The following is a 25,067-nucleotide window of genomic DNA, read 5'->3' as shown; positions in this document are numbered from 1 at the left end:
TTATGGGAATTCAAGAGCCTGGCTCTGCATCTTCTCTGCCACCTGACAGAGGCAAAGGCAGACGTGAGACTCGAGGGCAGATGAAGACGAGCAAGGGGTAAGATGACTGCAGTCCAGTACTGGAAAATCTCCTCAAACATATGGAGCTCAGCCAAGCTCCTTCCCATGAAGAAATACAAAGACTAAATTTTCCCCTCTGCACAGATCTTAAAAACTCTTTCCAGCCTTCATTCGGGTGCAATATGTGGTGCAATATTTGGGTGCAAAATAGCAGTTTTTGCTGACAATGCTTCATAATCTGTGGAGACATTCAAAAATACTATGTATATTACAGAGCGATGCCATCCCAGTCATGCAAGTTTCTGCAGAGCAGGAACCTGCCACATTAAATGATTTCTTCTACTTTTGCAATTTAAATGGAGAAATCAGCATTACATCCCTGGCAAGCAATGAAAGTGAAAATAGACACTGTAAAAACGTCATGATTTCTGCTTCTTGTGCAGCAGCTACCCGTTGATAAAAGGTGGCATGTGTCTCTCTCCTTCACAGGCTCACTAGTAAATAATCATCAATTTACACATTCTAGCACAATACCTCTGCCTACAAATTGCTTCTTCAAAGATTTCCTTTTCCCCTAGAAGCACCGCTTCTAAGTGTGTTGAAATTACATCTTATTCTTTTCTTTGAAAGATCTCTTACTGCACAGCCAAATAAAGAGAGACCATTTGCATAATTCTTCTTTTTAAATGACTTCAGGTTGATACAGGTTCTTTAGTGAATTGTTATTCAGCAGGACATGGTCAGATGCAGATAAAGCGCTATAGAAGGTGGAAGTTAACATCCTCAAATCTGATCAAATAACATTTCAGTTTTAAACTGATACTGTAAATCACAAGGAATTACAAAGCTGTAGCTTGATTCAGTCGTTGAAACAGACTTAATATTGAAGCAGCCTTTCATTCAACAAAAGATTCTGCTCTGAGCCATTCTCAGGCTTGTAGAAAGCACAAATTATAATTTTAGCAGACTCTTGCAGCCAGACAGACTATCTCCCTGAGTGGGCCTGCTCTCTGACTATGTGTGTAAAATAATTTCATTTAATATATGTAATTTTATATAATAAAACATGTGTGACATGCATAAAATAAAAACTGTAAATTAGCTACATCATAAGGATCTTTTCAGCTTTTTTTGATTACATCAAACATTTTGATAACTTCAGGAATCAAGATGCTCTCACTTTATTTTTAAAATCTATAAATCTGTTGTTATCACTGTAGATATTCAAAGACACTACCAGAGTTTACCTGAATTTTTATAAAACATCTGCAAGGCTTGATTCTGAGTATCAAGAAAGCTGAAGGCACCCAGAACTTCACATAGCTTAGGCCATCTCTTGAAAAAAACATGTATTCATGTTCACATGAATATAAAACCTAAATATCACATTCTGAAAACAAGCGTGGTCTTAATCTCATTGCTTATCTCTACCCAAAATTCTCAGGGAAGATACACCTGTATAATCTGTCATGGGAAGCTGCAGAAGGACCACTGCTTAGTATTGTAAAAACAGTTTTGAAGTAGGTGCAGTTTGGAGCAATCTTTCACTGGTAATAAAATAGCAAAGGCTACCATAAAGGTCTTTCTGATCTGTAAAGTAATAGCACTTGGGTTGGAAGAACAAATAAAAATAAAAATTAAAAAAATCCCAGTAATCATTTCCTTCAAACATATATGCATTCACATACACACACATCTATTTGTCTTCTGAATAAAGATAAAGAATCCAACAGACCATTGCAATGTCACATATTTGCAGTGTGAAAATGCAACCTGAGCGAAAACCTTGCATTTTACAAAGTGGAAATTTTATACTGAGTTTTCAGGTTTGCCAGTGTTTGGACCACTTCTCCCTTGACTTCAACATTTTCTGGTCTTTACTTGAAGCGGGGCCAATGCACAGAGCACAGCAAGCAGTTATATTCTGGTATCGTTAAACCTAGAGAACGGGCAGCTGTAGCAGCTAGCTGTAAATCAGGACATTTCTGGTGGGATAAAAGGAATAAGTCATCACAGTCAACATTAATGGCTTTGCTTCAGTTCATGTATGAGGAGCAGGAGCAGAAACAGGTTACTCGCTCCTGTGCCCCGCAACTGAAGCAGAGATTCCACAATGGATATGAATGTACAGGTTTGGACATGGATCCTCAGCTTGCTCCCACAGAACCAGGGTTGTCCAGGCAACTTTCCTTTAAACTTTGGATAAACTCGTGCATATTTACTTCTCAGGATCAGGTAAGATGAGGTGCATCATGCCCCGTAGTGCAAAGTCTCTCCTTTGACTTCATTTACAAAAAACGCTCAAACACTTTATGAAGACTTCCGTGAGGGGCTGACATAACTTAGAATAAAAATCACAAATTTCTACAGCTTGAGCTACAAACTAAACTCAGCAGCGGGATCAACACTGTCTTTGGGCTGGTTATTTTACACTTACAAGAAAATCACAACCACTTTACAGCCAGCAAACATCTCCTGGGGAAAACTTAACTCTGGATCCATCACCCCATGCTACACCTGCTCCTTGTTCCATCTTTCACCTTCCCTGTTCTTCCTTAATGATGCTGTTTCCTCAGTAAGGAGTAATCTTGTCACATAGACTCTCTCTGAAAAGTTACAGTAAGTCAAAGATGCCTCATGGCAGCATCAAGAATAATAATTAATGCTATGAAAACAAAACTTCAACCACTAATTCTCTCTTAGGAGATTTAACAAATAACATTAGCTTTGAGCATAACTAAGTACATTTTAACACGGTTCTTTACAATGGGGTTCAATTACCCATAGCTGATTTTTTTTTCATTGTAGTCATAAATTTAATACCATACTAATGAGTCAGTGAAGAGTAAACTGATGGGTAGTTTCATTCAGACTAGAGCTGTTAAGAACATTTTCAATTAATATATTATTTCTTTTGAAAGTGCATTTTTGTCGGAGTGAAGATGGTTTGCAGTTAAATATTGATTTCAAGGACATTATCAAGAGAATGGTTTTAGAGATTCAGGATGGATTATTTGAACACCTTAGAGATGAAACAAAACAAAATTCTGTTCTTTTCAGTGCAGATCTGGTAATTTAACATAATCCTGTTTTACAAAAATGTTTGGAGAAATGTGATTTCTTCCAGCTCAAAGCAGAAAAGACTTCCAAAAACTTCTGTGAAAATGAGATCTTTAATCAGCCCTAAGATTTATTCCTTGCTCTAACTATGTGGGATATAAATACTGCTATTGCCATTGCATTTTAACAGGTTATTTCACCATTCCAAGACTGCTGGATATCTGTGTGCAAAGAAAGAAACAGCAGTGGTAGACAACGCTAAACGATGCTCTGGTTGAATGTTTAAATTGTATTAATCGTGTATGGTAAATAGACTATGGTGTTTATAGACAAATGTTGATTTACTTTTGCGTCTTCATCAATAGTTTTGATCTTGTATTGATAACCCAGTTCAAGTTATATTGCTCCTCTATTAGAATGAAATACTGCAATGTTCATTTGCTATCTTCCTGAAAAAGTTGCAAGGCAATTCAAGGGAAAGTTGGCTTGGACAACACTCTGGCTAAAGGGTGAGTAAGACTGGAAAAACATATGCAGCAAAGAAGTTAGTATTCAACACAAATCCTAAAAAGTACCAGGGAATTAAAAAACAGTTTGCATACTGGGATCAACATAAATATTTAGCAGATAGTTACAGCTAAACATTTAAAAGTAGATGTAACTGTGATCTAAAGGCATTGACTGCTGAGTTCTAAATAAAATGTATGGTTTCCATCAAGAAAATATATAAATAAAGGACCCAAGTTCACCATTAACCTCAATATGACTGTACAGATGCTCAAAAGTTCTCAAAAGTCCTTATCTCCAATAGGCAAGTATATTAAGTATAGACTCAGGAGTCTAAATCTAGGTACCTGTATGATTTATTTAATTGCTCAAGATCTTATATTTTCCCCAGAAAGCTTACCATTGAACATTATCTCTCAGATTCAGCTGCTGGCAAAAAAAATAAATAAATAAATGGTTTTGCATTTTTAATACAGTTGAGGATCATGATTCATTCTAACAGAAATCAAAAAATGAAACATCTAGAAGACAGCCACACTGTTAGGCAGAAGCCTCCAGTACAATTTTTAATGCTGGACCAGTTGCTGTAATACCTTGGTGCAGTCAAATACTAGTTAAAATAAAGTAGGACTGATGTAGTGCTGAGCTCAAACTTTGCCACTGATTCCTGGACCAGAAAAAACACGTTGTTACAGAACACCTCTCTCTCACATCAAAGCAATTCAAAGTAAAGATCCTACTTGGTCTGTGGGCAGGCAGCACAGTTCCCTGGGATGTGCGGTGTCACCTTCTGCCTCCCTGTGACTTCAAGACATTTCGGAGCACTGACGACTTACAGCTTTTTAATGCTTTTCTTTTCTATGGACAGCTGCAGGACCAGAAGGGTAAACCACAGATTAGAAACCAAGCCTGTCTCCTACTAAATCAGTCCAAAACTGCCCTGGACATCAGGAAAAATAGAATAAGGACTGTATTTTGCCCCAGCATGAGACTCAGTGATGCAGCTGGATTTCTTCCCCTATTTTAGAGCTTCATTTTATGCTAAGGTAAATGTTGACCTCACCTACTGTTCGTGAACAGTTTCTTTCCCCATCTTTTCTGGAAATGACATTCACACCACTTTAACAGAGACTAAATCACAGCAAAACACTGAAGCCAAACTGTGTCTGAGTAAATCAGAGCCTTGTTTTGGGGACAGTCTTCCTCCTTCTGCTTTTCTCACACAAGCTACTGACTGCATACTAAGACCTGAGCAATTCCCAAGAGGCATTTGAGAGACATTTCTGAAACCTCCACCTCTTAGAAGAATCTTTAAGCCTCTTCATTTTGAAAAACACTTAATAACACACAAAATTCCCTTCCCCTGACACTGAGACAGAAAAGAAAAATAAATGATGATGAATAAAATAAATGAAAGAGGTCAGAGGGTGGGGGAGTACCCTGTAAAAAGGAAAAAAAAAAAAAAAAAAAAAAAAAAGGGAAATGGAGGCAGTGGTGCAGGGAAAGCGTTGTTTATAACAAACAGCGAGATACAAAGAAAATTGGCCAGGTGAAAGCGTATGATTGTGTTACAGTGAACCCCAGTTAAATGAATATCTGACACTAAATAAATCTCTTAATAAAATTACTGCACTCTAGTCCCCTACACACTCTGCATATGTAATAAAACTCTTTAAAATGAATAGCTGATAAGGAAATGAACCTGTTCAGGGAATGAATAAACACACATTCACATATACACACAGAAATACCAAATGGTGAAACATACTCATAGTGATTATCAGACTGTTAAAATAATAACCCTGTGAAACAAATAAATCTGCCCCACAGCAAATTATGTCTCTGCTGTACTTATGGTGAAACCTTCTACAAACACCTGATAAAGGAATAAACCTGTTAAAGGAATAAATTGACTGTACAGTAAGGTTATCCGCAGATTTACACTGGACTGCAGTGATAAACCTTCTTTTTCATTAGTCCAATAGATCATAGGATATACAGTACTTACAAATGTTTCAGCATTAAATATTAGCTGGAGTGCTCTGCTGTATGTATGCATTTGGGGGCAGGGGGTCAATAAATAGACTGAATGTTGCTTCACAAAATATCTGTCAGTGTGCATTAGCAGAATATCTGATCAAGAGATGAGCTGGCTGTAAAATACCCCCTGCACACCTGAACTTCCAGAACAAACACTACTGGCAGCCTGGGGCTCATTGGGTCTAAAATTCATATGAGTTACTTAGGTTTAACCCCATGCACCCAGGATTTTTTTTTTTTAAATTTATATGTAGTGAGGCCACAATACATTTTTCTGCTGGTACCTTTCTAGTTACGCACTACCAAAATATTTGCCAGACCTCATGCTAGAGACTTCTGCCAGGATTTGAAGCATCAAATGCAAGAGATGTGGATACCAAAGACTACAGAAGAGCTACATCCATGGCTCATATCATGTCCTTGCATTGCTCCTACACAATGAAAAGGATAAGGGGAATCAGAATCCGGTCCCTGCAACATCCTGCAGGGAGGCTAGAGCTGCCTCTTGCAGATGACGCTGGCCTGCTCAGGCTCTAACGAGAATGAAAAGGCTAATGCTGCAGGGGTGTTCCTTTTCTGGCTGCCTAAAGCTTCTGGGATATTCTGTACTCTATGACACTATAGAGTATTTCTCCTAGGGTGGCCCAGAGAGAGCAGCCAGTGAGGCAGTTGGATTTGGGGCAAGGGTAGGACATACCATGGGACTAATTCACTTATTGCAGTTGTGAATGGGGAATTGGTGCGCAGGGGTGTAGGTGAAAATACCATACAATTTTTCCTACAAAGAGGCAGAAGGAAGTATTTTCCTCAGGAAAAGCCAAAATCAACATTATTGGATGACCAATTAATGGATGAGCCCCACATTGAATATGGGCTGACTTGAAGGTCAGCAAAAAAATATTCAGGACTAGCCAGCCAAAATGAAGACAGGACCAACCCCGTTTTGGGATCAAAACTTCTGCTTTAGGGTGGCAACATTTGAGACACGTTCAGAACAAGAAAGAGCCATACAGAGACAGAGCATCCTCTGGCTTGTCCCACAGCCATCCCTTCTCATGCAGTCCTTTTCCAAAAAAATTGCTTTTGCTAGGTTCAAACATTTTTGTACAAGTCACATAAATAGGTTTAAGAAAATAAAAATAAAAACCTACAAAAATATTGAAAGCTAGGCATGTTTAAATTCCTAAGGAACTCAGACAAGCAAGCCTCCATCCTTGATGGGCCTGTTGACTCAGCTCTATCCCAAAGACTGAGGTAAAGAAATAGCAAAAGAAAGGGAGAAAACTTCTATGTTCTTTCCAGTGTTTCAGAAAAGGGGAGGGACAAGCAAGTAATGTGGAGAACAACTAAGATGAAATGTGATGTTGAAATGAATAAGTAAGTTCATTATATTCTACAACACGATAAGACTTTGCAGGCCTGATTACAACATTAAGGGACGGTGCAGCAATATTATAAATTACAGGGTGAAGCACTCCTGTTTCTGTCTCTATATTTCTAAGGTGGGAGAAGTTAATTATTTTTATAGGTCTAGATATTGCAAGGATGAGGATATCAGAATATCTTGTCATCAAGTCTAAAGACAGCAGTGCAGAAGAGGCGGAGGGGAAGGGGGGAATCACCCCATTTAAAGAAAATTATTATAAAAATACTAAAAATGATATATAGATTTTTTGACCTACATCCATCATTTTTACATGTCTAGGTACTTCATGCCTTGTCTCCATAAACCATCGTTCTGTTATTTTTCATGAGGCTGAGAGTAAATGGCCAAAGGCTCAGGACTTGAAAGTAAGAAAATTAAATAAATATATATGTAAATACAATCAAAATGAGCAAAAAGGTTAATGGGAATTTGTATGATTTTATTATTATTAAGCAACACAGGGAGAAGAACAGCATTTCTAGCACTCTAAGTGGCCTCTGGTACAATCAGTAACCCTGAAGTATATTCAGCAATCTTTTTTTTTTTTTTTTTTCAATTGCCCACCGCAGCCTATATTACAAATACATAAATCATAATGTTTCAACAAAAGCAAAATTTAATTTTCTCCTTTCAGCTGTTATCTGGGCCGGGTGGTATATGGCAGGCTGCGGCCGAGTCATTTATTACACTTGCTGAATGGATAATGGCAGGGAGAGTCTATTATACCCAGCTTTGTTAGGGCTTTGAATGTGCTACTGAAACCTGTGGCAGTCTAAATCTCTTTACATCTGTAATAGATACACAGCACTCTATTATTTCATGCCAGAGCAAAATTAAATAGTTGTGTGTAGGGGGAGGTGGGGAGAGTAGGGCTGGGGGGGAGCAGAGGGGCTCTGGGGATGGAGCAGGGCATTTTGCTGAAAATGCGTTAAAAGCAGCAGTGTTTCCAGGGCTATTGCTCATCATGCAGACCCATTTTGTGGTGCTCTTGAAGACACCTGCCTTAAGGGGTAATAACTGTGCTCAGCTCATGCAATTAGATTCACAGCCCCTTCTGGAGGGATGTTTTGCAGAGTTTTAGGATAACGCCACCCTTGCCTGCCCAGCCTTGGTGTAGCACAATAAAACCTGTGCTTGTTACCATGTCACTCCATTTTTTGGAGGGTATTTGGTTCATATTTTTAACAGCCAGTGTTAACTGGCACCACCTGCATTACCACCTTTACTGCAGGTGTCCCATGCGGGGAAGGAGATGTGGAAGGAGTTTGCACCTGAAGCTGGTGGCAGCAGCACAGTGACCAGGGCTGTGGGCTGCAGAAGGGTCTCCTCTCCTTCCCTGCACATCAGCACCAGCTCAGGGAAGCACCAGCACCCTCTGCTCCTCACTCTCTCATCAGCCTGATTGCCAAGGGCCAGCAGGCAGCCTGGCACCTCCATTATCAGCTCCTCACTAATTGCATATCCAGCAGCCTACTGTACCCGCTCTGCCTGCAGCAGAGGTGCATGCTGGCTTCCTACTAGCACAAATGCACAAAGCCAAGAGCCCAAATTAACTCTGCTTATTATCCAGCATGGGCCGAGGTGGTTATAAAAATGAAGGGCAGTTTCGTTAGAGCAGCAAGCGGTTACTTTAGATATTGAAACTATTGCCTTCCTGACAAGTGAAACAGTTATGAAATGGAAGGCAGAAGGTGAAGCTTTCTGTGACGGTGTTGCTAATATCCTTCTGGAGGTGTTTATGGCAACATCAGTTTCTGGTGTTATACCATCCCTGTTCTGACCAGAGATGGTATAGGCACATAATTACAAGGGACAAAATACGCGCTACAGACACCATACCTGGGGCTATCCCAGTGCATGTTGAACAAGTTTGAAATGCACACCTAGCAGAGCCATGATCACAACCTTTCCACAGTGCTACAAAGGGAAAAATGAGGACCTCCCCCCACTAGCTGTTTGAGACTTTATGAAATGCAAGCCCTGGGCTGTATCTGAGGTACCACTGGGATGCCCCGGGATACCTCAGCTGTCCAACAGGACTTTGCACTCATGCAGATGTGCAAGTGACAGACCAGCCTGATGCATATGGTTGTGTTTCCCTCTGGTGGCTGGGATCAGTGGCTGTGGAAATCTCTCCCACACCTGTCTCCATGATGTCCTCTAGTGTATGTAGTAGAGATCCACATCACAAACATGGTATCTCTGCACATGAAGTGGTTTTCGTTAAATGGGCATATCTCCAAGAGACTATACTGCAACCTCCAATGGTGCTGAAGTTTGGACTTCTAAGCAAAAGTCACAAAAAATCAGCTTCTTGAGAATACATTGCTGCTCAACAGCCCTTTTCAAGAAAGTGAGCAAAGAGTGTGGTGTCTTGAAGCAAATATAACGAGCCAACCAAGCATCTGCCACCCCACATCCGTGTGAACACAACTGGGTTAACATAGCAATGCCCTTTGCTGTGCACAAGAGACCCAAAGACAAGCAACTCAGGGACAAAATATCAAATTGCACTACTGTTAGCCCCAAACAATATTATTACTCCCCCCAATAAGAAAAGGATAAAAAATAAAGAGTTTATCCTTTAGCTCCCCATAACTCTATATCAGGAAAGAATTCTCTTGCCGCCGTACTTGTAATAGCATTGTCCTCCTCTCAGATAACAAGAAGAGACTTACCCCATCCTCCTACCTGCCAAATCTTCCACCAATCTCAAGCGAGAGGATTAAAATTGCTACTGGGTGAGGCTGCAGTTGCTTGGTGCCTGCTCGCTTTTTAAAAAGCCGTCTTATCTATACTCAAAGAAGTAAAGGCTCTTCCCTCGATGTGTCGCTTTGTTATCGTGTACGGGCTCTTTCACCATCACGCTTCTGAGGCAGATTGATTCAATCTGCAGATAGCAATGCCCCACTCCCTGGAGGAGCCGAAAGCCCCACAGCTCCCAGTGTTCCAGCACAGCGGTTTGTTCTGTTATCACTAGAAGGGTTCACACAGGGGAGGAGGTTGTTTAGTGGTCTTCATTTGGAAACTGATCTGGGGAGAAGGGGGGTTATTTCCTCAATTTTCAGAGAAAATCTGTTGGCTGACTTTTGGTCAATGAGTCCCATTTGTTTCCTTGCTCTGAGGCAAGAAGGAGTACCCCTTCCAGAGATTAAAACCTGCTTGTTTATGATGCTTGCCATTAACGAGACTTGCACCTTGGTTGTTATACTGTGCTGGGCTTAATCCAAGGTCCCTTGAAAGTGAACCCCCACAGGGTTCACTGATGAGCTACAGTGAGGAGAGGAAAGCAGGCATGTTTGCCTCTTGGATTTTTCCTTCCCTTTCCATAACACCTGCATATATCCAACACTAATGACTGGGTATCCCCATATTCCCTTGACTAGCAAATTAGCATTTTGGCCAGAGACTCTCTTGCACACACAGCCTCAGTACAAACAAATCAGCAATAGCTTAGCTTTCATCTAAAACAATATTTTGATCCTTCCCAGATGCAGAACAGTAGTTGGATTGAAAAACAAGGCTCCTTAGGGTGTCACTGGTGCTCCTCTGAGGTACCAGAACCCAGCCCTGAGTTGGCAAGACTTTTGGGACAGATTTGCTGCATATCTTGAGTTTTTCAAAGGGAAGCACACAGTCAGGATTTGAACAATAAATGTTTGAAGTCAGCAATATGTGTTATGTCAGGCTATACAAAGTAGTTCTAACCTGAATTCAACATTCAAAAAAGTCCTTTTGCATCAGATACTTTTGGATTTGCACCAATTTTGTGCTTCTTATTCATGAAATACCTGAAGGAGAAACACCACAGGTTATGGAGAAAACAAACTGTTCTTGTTGATAAGCTTATAGACTCTCAAGTCTCTACAAGGCAACTCCACCTTCATAGTGATACTTGAGACTACTTGGGCATCTAATTAGGGTTTTATGAATTTGGTACTATCCTGACAGAAAGGTGAGATATCTGGGATCTGAACACCTCCTGCCTTGCTAAAAAACAAACAAACAAACAAAAAAAAAATTAAATTAAATAAAAAAAAAAAAAAATCAAGGGTACTACTCCTTCAGAAACCATGAGGAGCCTTTTTTTTTTTTGAGTCCGACTACTTCAGAAAAAGATGCAGCAAAGCAGAAAAGGATAATCTGCCACAGCATCAAAGTTAACACCCCTTTGCAAGCTCCTCTTTTATGACAATATGCTATTAATCTTTGAAGCATTCTTTTTGTCTTTTTAAATGCTCAGTGTTTTGTGGACCTTTCTAATTTGTTGTCAATGACATCCTGTAACAATGAGCTCCAAAAAATAACTGCTTTGCGGGAACTTTCTTTTTTGGTTACGTGAGAGCTAACCTTCTTTTCACAGAACATCACCTTATTCCCCTGTTATGAAAATAAGATGTTGACAGAATATTTCCCCTACATATTACACACTTTTGTTAAGTCTTCTCTTATTCATCTCTTCTCTGGTATAAATGGCTTGAATCTTCATATATAAAAGGTGTACCAGATCCCAAATCATTTACACAAAACTTTACTTAACTTTTTACTACACTTGAAATTTTTGTTAAGGATAACCAGAACTCAATGATATCTATAGCTATCATACATATTTTTATATTATACACAGAACTGAAACATGTTTATATTATACACAAAATTGAAACTAGTTGATGTGCCTTGACAGCAAAAGACTAAGAAGGAATGGGCCATGTTGGTTAATTAGCTTTCCGCCTCACTTGATACCCTTTCAGGGAAGAGTTCTGATATAATGAGAAACCATCAAAGAAACTTCTCTGGTAACCCAGCTGCTGGCCTAGCAGAGGACTCAGTGTATCACAGAATAAAGATGTTTGACCAGGGCTCCAGAAATTTGGCAGGGATGTGATGTAAACATTTGTCAGAGCTGGGGCATCTCTGTAAGCAGATCTCCTATGAAAGGGCTAGGTCAGCTTTACAAGCTTGCAGGATTTTTATCTCATTACCTAGTATGTCATACATAAGTACAATAGGAACATTTACAACTGTAAGATTCCCCAAAGGAATCTAGAGGCTGGTGGCCCCCAAGTTCATTTGGAAGTCAATGGAAACTGAGAACTTGTTTGCCTTCTCCATCCTCAGACGTTAAAGACGTCCCATCTGTACCTCATGGTGTATGATATTAAAAATCTTTTTTATTTGGCACTCTGATAATAGCCTCAGTCTCACAGAAGATTGCACTGCCCTCATCCTCAGCACTATGAGGACACCCAGAAAATGAAAAGATGGTCTTGTATTTTGTTTTCTAAAGCAACAAGAAAGGCAAAACACAGGAGAAAACATATGCACTCGCATAAGCACATAGAGAGTTCAACTGATATGAGAAAGATTAGCAGCCAACCTAGATATTGAACCTCAGTTCCCAATTTCTCAACAGGAAGCACACAAATGTAGAGCTCAGTCCCTTGTATTTCATTTCCCCCAGTGAGAACACAAAGTCAATTTTTTTAAACATACGAATTTTAAAAGAAATATGAGCATACTGATAACACACAAACATGATTTTTCAAATGAATGTAGTAGCAAAGATAAAAGCAGACGTTCTAAAAGAAATGCTGCTGATGTTAACCGCGGTTGGAGCAATGATCTAAGGACCAGAGCCACTTGCCTTTCTGTTTGCAAGGCTTATGTAGGTCCCATAGGAGCTTCCATTTAAATAGGGGAGGGATTTCATCTCTGAACAAGGCTAGTGTCAGATGTAGCTGACACACAAGGGGTAAAGGTTATAATTTCATGAGGCATGAATGTTTTTTTAATTTCAACCAATTAAATTAAACTCTCAGTTTGAGGCCCATAGTGCATGGTCCCTGAAATGACCGTTTACCATACACATCAGATACTCAAGAGGTTTCCTTTTCTATGTTATGTCTTCAGCCCAATGACTAGATGAAAAGAAATCACTGAAGCGTGAGCTCTATAGCAATATAAAATAAAATCAGAGATGAAGGCTTCGTAGGGTTATTTTTAATGCTGTTACATTGCTTAGTTAATTTCAAAGCTACATGCTCAAACCCATGTTTTCTGTTGAGTCCCTTTAGACCATAGGGAAAGAACTTATTATGCAGATCTGTAATTAGTTCTTTGTAGGGGAAATTAAGCAGTTTACATTACCTGGGGTTAAGCAAAGGGCTACCTTCCAGCTTACACAAGGCTCCTTCTCAGCTGTATCTAAAGAAACATGCTTTCATCTTTTCTGGATTAAATGAAATGGTTGAATAAGAAATTTGCAATATTTCTGAGATTCGCAGGAAGTTTGGGACCCAAGTTCCCCCTCCTCCCTGCCACGCCATGGATTTCAAAAGTCGCACAGAGTTTCAGGGCTCCAACAGTAAAGCTTAAAGACACCTCTCCAATTGCTCTGTCAGCTGCAGACCCTGGTTTCATGAACACATGTCTACAAGGAGACATTTCCATTTTTGCAGCTTTCCCATGAGGCTTTACCCACTTATTACTAACGGCAAATATTAATGCAAAGTTATTGACCCAAATCACAAGATATTTGTATTGCAGCTCTTCCATGCATTTCAACACCAAAAACCTTCAGACTCATGGGCAAGGCCAATTTCTTACCAGCAAAGAACTGAAAGGAAAATAAAACAAGTAATCCTTGCATCAACATTTTCTTCTAGACAAGTTCACCACATTTCCTACAACAACACCTCCGAAATACCAACGTGTGAAAACCACAACTGAGGAAACTACTGTATGCCAAGTGGTTTGGCACCTCACAAAAAGAAAAAGATACATAATACTTGGACGGAGAATCTCAAAAGCACCCAGTAGCTCAGTAAACAAGAAACTGGAGAATATTCCCATCTCTCTCACAAGGTTGCGACATGACCGTGAGCATGTCATTCTGACTTACCATGAATCCCATTTTACAGGTAGAAAAACTGAGGTGATAATGTTCTTTTGAAATTAAAAGCCATAGAAGAGGTATTTGTGTTAGTACTACTAATGTAAATACTGAAGGAACAACACTTTTTTCCCCCCATAAAGAATAGGCTATATTCAGTGGTACTGGTAAATGTTGTATTGATCTTACATCTTCACTGCTATAGAAATCTTTCAAAACAAAAACCATACAGACTATGTCCAAATATATACTAAAGTTGGTATTTCATTTTTATGTCCCTGAATTTTCAAGAGAAGAATCAACTATTGTAGCATAATAAGAAGCTCCAATGCTGAGGAAGGTCTGAGACAGAAAACTACTGATTAGAGGGAAGTTCTAGGACTTGAGGGGAATTCTCATGAGTTGTCATTGGATCACATAATAATTTTTGTTCAGCTTTTATCCTGAGGTAAGTCATACAAGGTTCTGGGCATTCAGGTGTTAGCAATTGCATAAACTTACAGTAAATCACAGGCCTCTCCCAGAACTGCATGAGAGAGATTTCAGAGTTTGATTTAGCAATCAAAAATGAGTTTTGCTTGGAATAACAGGGAATCTTTCCTTTTGGAAATGGGGCAAAAAGTAAAGATAGAAGCAAAATTCCATGGAGATTTGCAACCAACACTGCCATTAAAAAAAAAAAAAAAAAAAAAAAAAAAAAAAAAGAGAGAGAGAGAGAGAATTAAAAATAAATAAATTTAAATAAACAAAATTTTGGTTCCATTTTAACACAAAACAGAATTTGGTATTATACTAAGGAGTCCCTGTAGGGCCCTAAAAGAGATAGGTGACCAGGGAGCAAACGTATCTTTTCTCACCCCTAAACATCTGCACTACTTCAGTCCCACTTTAATTCCCACTTCTCAAAGTATTTGCATTACAACATAGAGGATTACAGAAGAAAAATACTGGCAATAGCAGGTAATGGAATATAAAGACTTTCACCTCTGGGTCATCAATTAAAATCCAGTCCCAATTGGTAGTGACTAAACATCATTACCCTCTGATAGCTGTTCAATTGCATATTTGAAATGGAGTTTCAGCTCTCCAAGCACTGCAAAAGCCCCTGCTGGGGCTCACACAAGCTGGTCTACATGCTAGTGATTTTAGAAAAAGCCCTAGAGAACAGAGACCACGTGGAGAATAGAGATCACGCTGGGGTTCACTGGTTTGGTCTCAAAACCCTTCCCTCACTCCCCTTCTCACAAACTCTGAGTAATTATGTTGCTGTGTACTGCTCTTCCCAGCCCTAATATATGCAGTCCTCTGCCTCAGTCTCCCTCAGGAGGACTGGAGTGACTGGGCTAGATGCAGAAAAGCACAAAGCAGGTGCTCCGATGATAAAAGAATTTCTTATTCTTCCTCCCTTGCTGCATCTAGGGCAGAACTGGAGAGCTGGGGACCAAAGATATTTTTCCTTCTCCACTTCTCCTCAGTCCTGCTCAAGAGCCACACTGGTATCTGGTACAGCTTGCACTTACCTCATATAGAGTTTCTCACTACAAAGTACTCAAGGTAGTGCTACAGTGATGGTGATTGCTGGTCATCTCATCCAACTTACCTGCAGGGGAAGAACCAGTCAGATGAGCTGCTGGTTCCAAGTAGGTACAGAAACAGGTTACAAGATGTGGGACAACAAGAAGACACAGTCTTGCAGAACACATGATGGCTCCTGATGTTTCAGGACAAAGGTAGTTTCAACCACCAACAGGGGTGGAATGGTATTTTACTCTACTTCTGCTTTATGCAGGTGCCAAGCCTGGAAAGATAAGATATTTTGTAAATCCTGTTCTATAAATCAGTGTGGACAACAGCTAAAAATGGTGCCTATAACACAAATACTCCAGTAGCTAAAATTCTCTTTGCAGACAATCAGTGTGCTCAGCCAGAGGGGAGGGGTAGGAGAAAGTCTAACTTACACCAATGTAGATTCCCTCTAGATTCCCCTCTTTAACTGGCCTGACCTTTTCTAAAAGGGTTACATCACACACAGACCTCAGCTATTACCCCCTGAACACTATTTTCTTTGCTGTGAAAACCTCACTGAAATAATCCCACGACGAACCTTGTTCTTCAAGCCACTCGCAAGCAGGATTGGGCCACTTACAAGTTTCTGCCAAGAGTGAACCGGGAAGTCATATCCCTCTAGCCTATATTATTTCTTCGAATAGATTCACAATCTGGGAAGGAGCCAGAGATCCTAAACAAAGATAAGGTGCAAAGAGGTGGACAAGACATTAAAGAAATAAAATCCATATCAGGGCAATAATGGTCATAAAGCAATAAGGTGGATGTATAATAGTTCCTGGACTTTTAATTTGTGACTAATTTGTTGCACAATGAGGTTGCAATTTTCTAATTGTGATTGCCATTTTAATTTTACTCATGGCTGTGCAACTAACAATGTATAGTCTAGTAATTAAAATTAATTGTACCTTCACCTGCATATTTCTATTAGGCTGTTAAATTTAGTTGGTAGGCTCAATGATTTTGTTCTCTGAGAGATGCTGAATTCATTTCAGTGAGCCCAATTATGTTACACTCTGTAATTCCCATATGAAAAACAAGCATTTTACTTTGATATGAGAAGTTGCTACAATCCCATTTCTAAAATTGCATATTCAGAACAAGAGTGCAGGCTGACAGGAGATATGTGGAAGGGCATTTCTTTCTCTTTAAAAATAGCCTATTTATGGGATACCTCTTACAAAACTAGCAATTACAGCCCCTAGGAATAAATCCTATAAAAACTCAACTAGATAGTCACCATTCAATTAATTTCATGAACAATTAACAGATGTCTCCCTAACCACACACATGGCTTAAATTCAATCAGAATTTTATGGCAAGCTATACCAGGCGTATTTGAAGCAATAGGAACACAGTAACAGAATAGGTTGCTTCAATGTGCAGACAAAACTATGAAAACCCATACTGTCACATAATATCGTTTAAAGTCATGACCCAAATTTCCAGAATCAATACCACTTTGAACCTTCTGTTCTCCAGAAAAGGGCATTCTTCAGTTTTACATAGTGGCCAGACTATACCAACTGCCTGGCAAATCCACAAATGATATCAAAATAGTCCATAATTACTTTATTATCAGTAGTGATATATTTCAAAGTGACTCATATCACTTTCTAGACCTCAGCAGCAGCAACCCAAAGCAACTACTCTTAAACTCTACAGTGTTTTATAGATCTATCCTTGTAGTCCCAAGTGAGGAAGTTGACCTGTGTTCCCTGAAGACACAACTATGAATTAAAACCAAAAACTGGGCCAAATCTTCAAGCTTGAGATTACAGAATCAAGACCTTCCAAATACTAAAGACAAAAGGGTCCGATCACTGGAGTTGCTAATCACCAAATTAAATCACCATTTATCACCCCACAGTGTTAGATTGTGACTTTCTAAGACTCTGCCCGTATTGTAACAGACATGGCATGCTTGCCAACAGAGAAGCTCCCTGATAAAAGAGCTTGCAATTTAATTGTAGGAAGACAATTACTGTGCAAAAGGTGAGTCCAAACAGTTTTAGCATGTCAAAGTCTGGTTTTACGTGTTGTGACCTTGAGGCTCTGAAAATAAAAGACAAAAGGAAGGTGAAATATATCCTCTATTATCTTAATATTACTCTCTGGAAGCCAAGATGGAGCAGTTATATCGTAGCCAGCCTTCACCAGCCAAAAGAAAAACTAAAACTACAAAGTTGTCAACAAGCTAGAAAACAACCTTCCTGTATGGGGAGAATCAAAGGAGGAAGTAGAAATATGACTTCTCTAATAATGAACATCCCAATTTAAAGGCAAACAATCTTGATATTTTGGCCCTTTTTGGTTATTTATGAGTCAACAGTTGAATAAAAATCTCCACTTGGTCTGCCAGCCCAGCTCACAGGCTTGGAGAAGGGGCTGTCTGAAGCACACTGAAATATACAGCAAAGGAAACAAATAGGCAGAAAATATTTTAATTGAGTTTGACTATTTAAAGCTTTAAAAGGAACTGTCCTTGAGAAAGGGAAGATTTTAAACTCATCCTCATCACATACATTTTCATCTTATCCCTGTGTTAAGGTGTGGGTTATCATTATGACTCAACTTATAAAAACATCGTTAAATCACTTGCAACTCACTTTTGTCTAAAGCATTGCTCCTTCATCCGTCTGGCATAAAAACAGTTTACTGTGAACTGAATTGCAATAAATCCCTTTGAAATGTTGTGTTTTGTTTCTTTTTTCATATACCCTTTATTACAATTTTTCCCATATAAACCATTGTTTAATAACAACAGGATCTTTTCATAACACTCAGAATAATTGGCTATTTTGGATGATATTATCAAGACTGTTTAATGTGGTTGGGTGAGTGACTGTTATTCATGCAATTCCCTATTAGCCCCTTGACCTGGATCATTGCTGGAGCAAGTTTTATGAGCTTAATTGCATTCGCCCTCCTCCCCTCCCCCCCTTCCTGTGTAAATTAGTCTGTACAAATAGAATTTCCTAGTTATTGTGCATCATCTCTAGAGATCTTCACAGTTAGAAAACTGTATTCAAACAACAGCAACAACAAAAGACCAAACTCCATCTGTATTTGCTAAACTGTGTGAAGCTGAAAAATAAACCAGACAAATCATACTAGCTATTGTCATTTTATTAAATGGAAAAAAGGCTTGTGTTGATTAAGACATTGTACGTGGCCAGACAAAGTAAAAAATCCAGGAGAGATGATGGAGACAGAGACTGAAAGCTTTTACAGTACTGGAAATTACAAAGCTTCCTATGGGGGTCTGTATTTGTTATAAGATGGGTTGTTATCTCCAATCTAAAAGCGACCTTGATAAAGTATCTTTTGACACTTTTACTGCTCCTTTAAATGAAATATTCCCTATATCTTCAAGAATCAGCTTGAGTGGAATTGACTCGGTAGCTCAGCTTTAGAAAGACAGGGGAAACATTTTCTAATTTAAAAGAAATTTGAGAAAATAGTTCCATTCCCCTCTCTATTATCTAGCCATTCTGGAGCTTGGGTTTCTGAAACATCAACATGCACAGTTTGCTTTACAATCCTTCTGCAGAAATTAGCTGACACCCATCAATGTAGATAACAGAAAGCTGTGGCATTAACACTTGAGAGTGCATTAATCTTTCCCAAATTAAAATCTGCACCACAGCATTTAAGATTGAGGCCACCATGGTTCAGTGCTGTTTGACCGCCAATTTTGATAAAAGTGTTTTAAGAGAGGTGAGACGTAGATAAATTGCCCGTGCTTACACAACAGCAGCGAGGGTAAGTGTTCAGTCTATTGGCTGCCATCATAGCAGGGTGTCACTGGTGTTTGCATGTTTACATAAAGTGCAAAACAGAAGGAAAAGCAATACTTCACCCTATATTTCTTGGAGGTGACACCAATATTATATTTCATCGGTAGGAGACAAATATACTTTCACATTTGAGTATGGGAAGATAAAGGCACCTTTGGTTGTAAAACAAATGAATATTCTTCCCAAGCTCCCCAGCTACTTACTTTCTCTTGAGTTTAAAGCAATCTGCCTGCACCAAGCGGGTGAGTTAAGCCTTAGAGATAACACCCACATGTAGTTCTTGATCCAAGCCTGTTATGAAATAAGCTTTCCATTTGACACATAGTCAGAAAAGCATTTGCCACATGATGCACCTTGCATTTGCCTGATGCACAAAAAAAGTGATGCACAAAAAGTGATGCACAAAATGGATTTGAGACTAAAATTTGGCCCTTTTTGTTCTACTGTGTTGCTGCCTTACATATACTCAAAGCTTCTTGGACTTGTGGGTTATTTGCATCCCAAAGACATGAGAGGGCAGAGGAAAGCTCTGTCTGCTTGGCAGGACCTAAGTCAGGCCTGAGGAAGAGGGGAGCAAGAGATAAACCTGCAGGAGCTGGTCAGCCACCCAAAGGATTTGTACATTGATTTCTGCACCCACATGGCCTGGTGCATGCCAGCCTGCATCGAGATCTCTGCTACAGAGTTATTTGGGCACCTAGGTGACACTGGTTTCAAATCAGCTTGTCTGTTCCTGCTGTGAACTAAAGCCTCAGAAGAAATGTTAATTGCAGAAAGTGTAAGTATAAGAATGTAAGTAGGAAGCTGGTGCTAACAGCCTGATCAGTGGACATGAACCTGAAAGTCAAAACCCCAAATCCTCTCTCTGCCACCTGAGCGAGTCCTGCCACTTCTCTGTACTTCTTGTACTATCTTTTATCTCCTGACTAAACCACAGGGACAGTGACCATCCTTCAGAGGATGTACAGCATGGAGAGGCCAGGACTTTGTCTCAGGCCTTTTTAACAGTATTTCAGATGTTCCACATCCCTGACCCAAATCTCCAGGTTGAATCACTGCTAATATGTAGACCACACATCTTTTCTGTTGACTCTGTAGCAAAGGTTTTTATATGAGTGTTCTGAGGTTTACAGCAAAACTTCCAGCCCATAAAAAAATCAGAGATCTTTGAAATAGCAACATGGCCCCTGTGGCTTGCAGGTACTATTTCCCTGCTGGCCATAAGCAGAATGTGGGAACTCTCCTGGACTTTTTATTTGTAAGTCATTTCCTGGGTTGTTCCTGGTATTTCCAGATGGCTCCAAGGTCTCAGGTTCCTATCACATTTCATATTAAATTTGAAAAACTTTACATCCTATAGCTCAAACAGCTCTGTAACAACATGAATTACAAACAGAACTATGAACATATAATTTCCCAGACCCTGAAAGCTATGCTTGTCCTGCAGTAACTAGGATTTTTATGTACTATATTACATGGTTTCCCTCCTTGTCTTAATACAGTCTAATGAGGTGAAATATTATAAATTAAAAGGAGATAATCCCATTCCCCGAGTTATTCATCTACCAATGAAATTCACAGTAAAATACTGTCAACCTACTATTTTGATTCCCTTCAAAATTTGAGGAACAATTAAAGCCATTAATCTAATTCTGTTATGATATGATTACCACTTACTACAGTAGGCAGAAAAGCAAACACCCTTATCTGGTATTACATCCATGAAAATACATACACATCTGAATTGGGGGCAGTGGAATGGAATAGCCATGTCGCTTTACGAGGTAAAAACGGATCCATTTTTTTAGCAAGAAATCAGTGCCTGGGGCAAACATCGTAAAATAGTATTTTGCTTCTTCACATCTTCCCATATAATTGGCTTCTCCAGGAACTGGAGAAGCTGTAGGGATGCTGGCCAGGCCAGAATGGGAGTGAGAATGGGAGTGTGCTGCCAAGGACTTGTCACAGGGAAATGGGAACCCAAGCTCCACCTTTGGTCTTTGCTGATGACTGAGAGCTGATGTCTACGTTCATGGAACTGAGCTGTGAGGCAAAAAGCCAGGGACCAAGTCCCTCATGTCAGATAATTGCTGATTTATAGCCAAATCATTCCACTGCCTCAGCATCAGCCCTCCCCCATCAAACTGATAGCACTACTTGCCAAAAACATAATGGAGTTATGAAAAGTAAAAATCTGTGAACATTTTGATATGTCCCAGTGGAAATCACTGTGAATAATAAGATATAAATATAAACTCTGAAATAATCTGTTTAGGAGAAACTAAAAATTAGCTGAATCATCAAGAATAAAGACCATCTCATCAAAGCTTTCACCTTGAAAAAACTTTGCCTTCAGGCAAACTCATCCTGTGCCAGTTTGACTGCTGAACCATCAAATCCTGTGTTCAAAATCATTCTTCACCATTCTTTATTATTTTCCATCTACATTTATAATAACGCATGTAAGCAGACAAATCAAATTAGAGTGAGTTTGAGTATAAAAGCATTTAACAGCAAAGTAGCCAGGTTGAGGTAAGGCATTCGTGCCTTGAATCATATGTTGGACTTCATCAAATGGATCCATTACAGCAACGAGTAGGGTAAAAAATGTTATGAAACATGCTTTGGCCCCTAGGGTTCACAACAGCTTAAGAAATCAGAGAAAAAACACAGGCTTAACAAATTAATATGAGAACCACAAGGTAACCATGAGAGAATTATGATCAGTTCTCCACAAAACCACAGCAGCACTGAGAAATTATACTTCCAATCATCTCAGGTTGGCAGCACACGCTGTCACGTATTGGAAGATGATGACCCATGTCCCTGGTTCGTTCCGTCCATTAGTTCCCACCTAACCAAAATAAATCCAGAATAACTTGTCACAAAAGCCACCAGCTCCCAGCATACTACGGGCAGTCCAGAAAGCAACCCCTGAGCAACTTTCAGGTCCTGCTTCAAGGTACCTGGTGAAAGTCTGCTGTGCACTGAGGTCAACGAGGCTGCCATCTAAATGGCAATCCAGCTGACCCAGAAACTACTGCCTGTTCACTGCATTTCAAGAGAAGTTGAATTAGAAAGGTCAGTCTTCATTTTATAGATAGTCCATGGTTTAAATCCTGCATTGCTTGCAGGTCAACTAAAATTTTGAGATGAAGACAATGGTCAATAACTTTGTTCTTCTGAGTCATGGAAACATGTTGTGTCAAGGCAGCAGAGTAAAATCCTTACAGGAGCTATGGATCTGTAGAAAATTCACCACCTTCTGCTTCAGGAGCCAAACGTACTTCTTTGAGCCTACTCGAAAATAAACACTACCTGATTATTTGAAAAATAAGAGCAAAATAATAGGCTGCATTGCACACACAAACTTCAAGCTGAGGTTTGAAGCAAACAAACAGAGCAAATAAATTCTTTATGATGTGTTTGGTGACGTTATAGAAAATATTACTGGAATTTACTACAGTAAAAGGGGAAAAAGTGAAAAAAATATAAGTAGAAAAGGGAAAACGGGGAAAAGGTCCGTAGCTGTCCCTTAGTCACAGCATAGCCAGACATATTATATCTGAAGACAGCTTAGACTTTTCTGTATTTGTTGGGGCTCTTTTTCACTTGAAAACCAAACTAAATTTAGCTGAAAAGAACGCATATTGCTTTCTATCTCTGGGGATCTTGTGAGAGCTCACGAGGGCTGCTAAAGCCAAGTGGTGATAATACGACTCCTAGAAATGGTTTGGTTCAATTTGGAGATTTGATTCACAACACAAAAGCACAGAGTAAAGCAGATGCTATTAGCCTGTGTTGATTAGACAGGGCAATGTGATATCAATTATTATATTTTTTATTTGAAGCCCACACACTGATCTGACTAATCTGTCGTATTAGGAGCCCACGCCTGAATAATTAGGCAACCTATATAGATCATTAAACTGAACCATCCATCTGAAGAAGGGAAGGATAACCAAAAGGACACCAACCAGGTGCAGAGAGACAGCAGGACACCCCAGCAAATCAGAGTGACAGGAATCCTGCAGAAATGGAAACCTGGCTGGTATGAGTATTTGTCTGAATGGACTGTGCTAAGAGTAATTGTTAACACCTGTAATTGTAATTTATTATTTCATTAGAAGTTTCAGCACATTCCCTGTTATACCTCTGAGATTCCTCACCTGCAAGACAGAGCTCTGGCTGGGGTCTGACATGGGCTGTGGGACTGAGAAGATGCAATTTGCCTCTCCAGATGGATTCCCAGGAGAAAGAGCACACCCATCATGCAGGTCACTGTTGCAACACCTTAACTGGCTGGGACTGAACATAGTGAGGAAGACAAGATGAAATAACATAGAATCAGGCCTGTTCACATGTCTATGTAAGAAATGCCAGTTACGGGTAAGAAACTGGGGCTGCAGCCTGAGAGGTGCTGCTGAGCACCCCATAGCAAAGCACTTGAGTAAGGACTTAGGTTCTACCATATATATAGCTGCAGGGACAGTCTGCAACAACCCAGAAATCTAGAGCAATCGGAAACACCAAAAATTATTCATATTAATTCACACAACAACAGATATGTACCCCTAAGTCGAATACAGACTTGCAAACCATTCTTGAATTGAGGCACAGTTCTCTCTCTGAGCAGCCAGGGATCCCTGCAGGAACTTCTGAGGCTGAGTTTTAGCTCAGCCTAGTTACAAATAATGGTACTCATTGCAGTTATATACAAGCAACCCGCATGTGCCTGATGTATGGAGGGTAGGGATGCAGTTGTTAAATCCAAGCAGCAGCTAGGCTTTAAAGATTTGCAATTGCACAAAAAGCACTGATAAAGAACAGTTGATTTCTCTCATTATGTAAAATGTAGCCACTCTTGTCTTGACCGAAGAGGTAAGAGCATATGATTTCCTGCTACTTACAGGTCGTTTGGCTGAAAAATACAGTCCCTTTGCAGTTCAGTCTATTGGCAATTAGATAACAAATACAGGACATGTAGATGGAGTCAAAAGCATTGCTGTGCTTTACAGCCTGCTTGCACAGTAAGTCTCCAGTTGGCAATGCAGAATAAAAAAAAAAAAAAAAAAAAAAAAAAAAAAGAAAGAAAAAAAAAAGAAGAAAAAGATGAAAACCATGGAGCAGACATTCACCTAGTGTAAAGTAGCAAAGCCCTGCTGATTTCAACAGAGCTTTGTGGATTTACAGTGGCTGAGGGTGCTGTCCCTTCCTGGTGAGTTTTGAAGCTCCTATAATTAACTAAGAAAATTCAATAAAAGTACCCCCGCATTCAAGTCACATGTGCTGTGTGAAAATTTTATGGCCCTCAAGTACAGGGGTCGATAGTGCATGTGAGATTCATGCCAGAGCTGTAGGACTTCTTGGAGATGCATGGGGAGTGGGAGCTGTGCAGAACATCCATTGGATGTCAGGATCAGAGAATTCCTCCCCATACACAATACTGAACAGAGAAAGATGTCTGCAAAAATTCCTTTGTGGAAAAGATGCATCAAGCACATTAATCTGGACATTTAAAATGGTACTGCTTAAGCAGAGAAGATGATACCAAGGTTTTAGCTTGGCAATTTCCATTACTTGGGTGCCCCCCTCTAAAAATAAATAAATAAATAGATAGATAAAAATTAACAGCATACAATTCCAATAATACATATCAAAGACTATGTGCATAAGGTGAGGCCAGCAGCTAAGATCTTCTTCCTCTCACTCTTAT

Source organism: Anas acuta, chromosome 4 (assembly GCF_963932015.1).
Source record: "Anas acuta chromosome 4, bAnaAcu1.1, whole genome shotgun sequence".
NCBI lineage: Eukaryota > Metazoa > Chordata > Aves > Anseriformes > Anatidae > Anas > Anas acuta.
The sequence above is the reverse complement of the archived record's forward strand: the minus strand, read 5'-3'. Positions refer to the sequence as shown.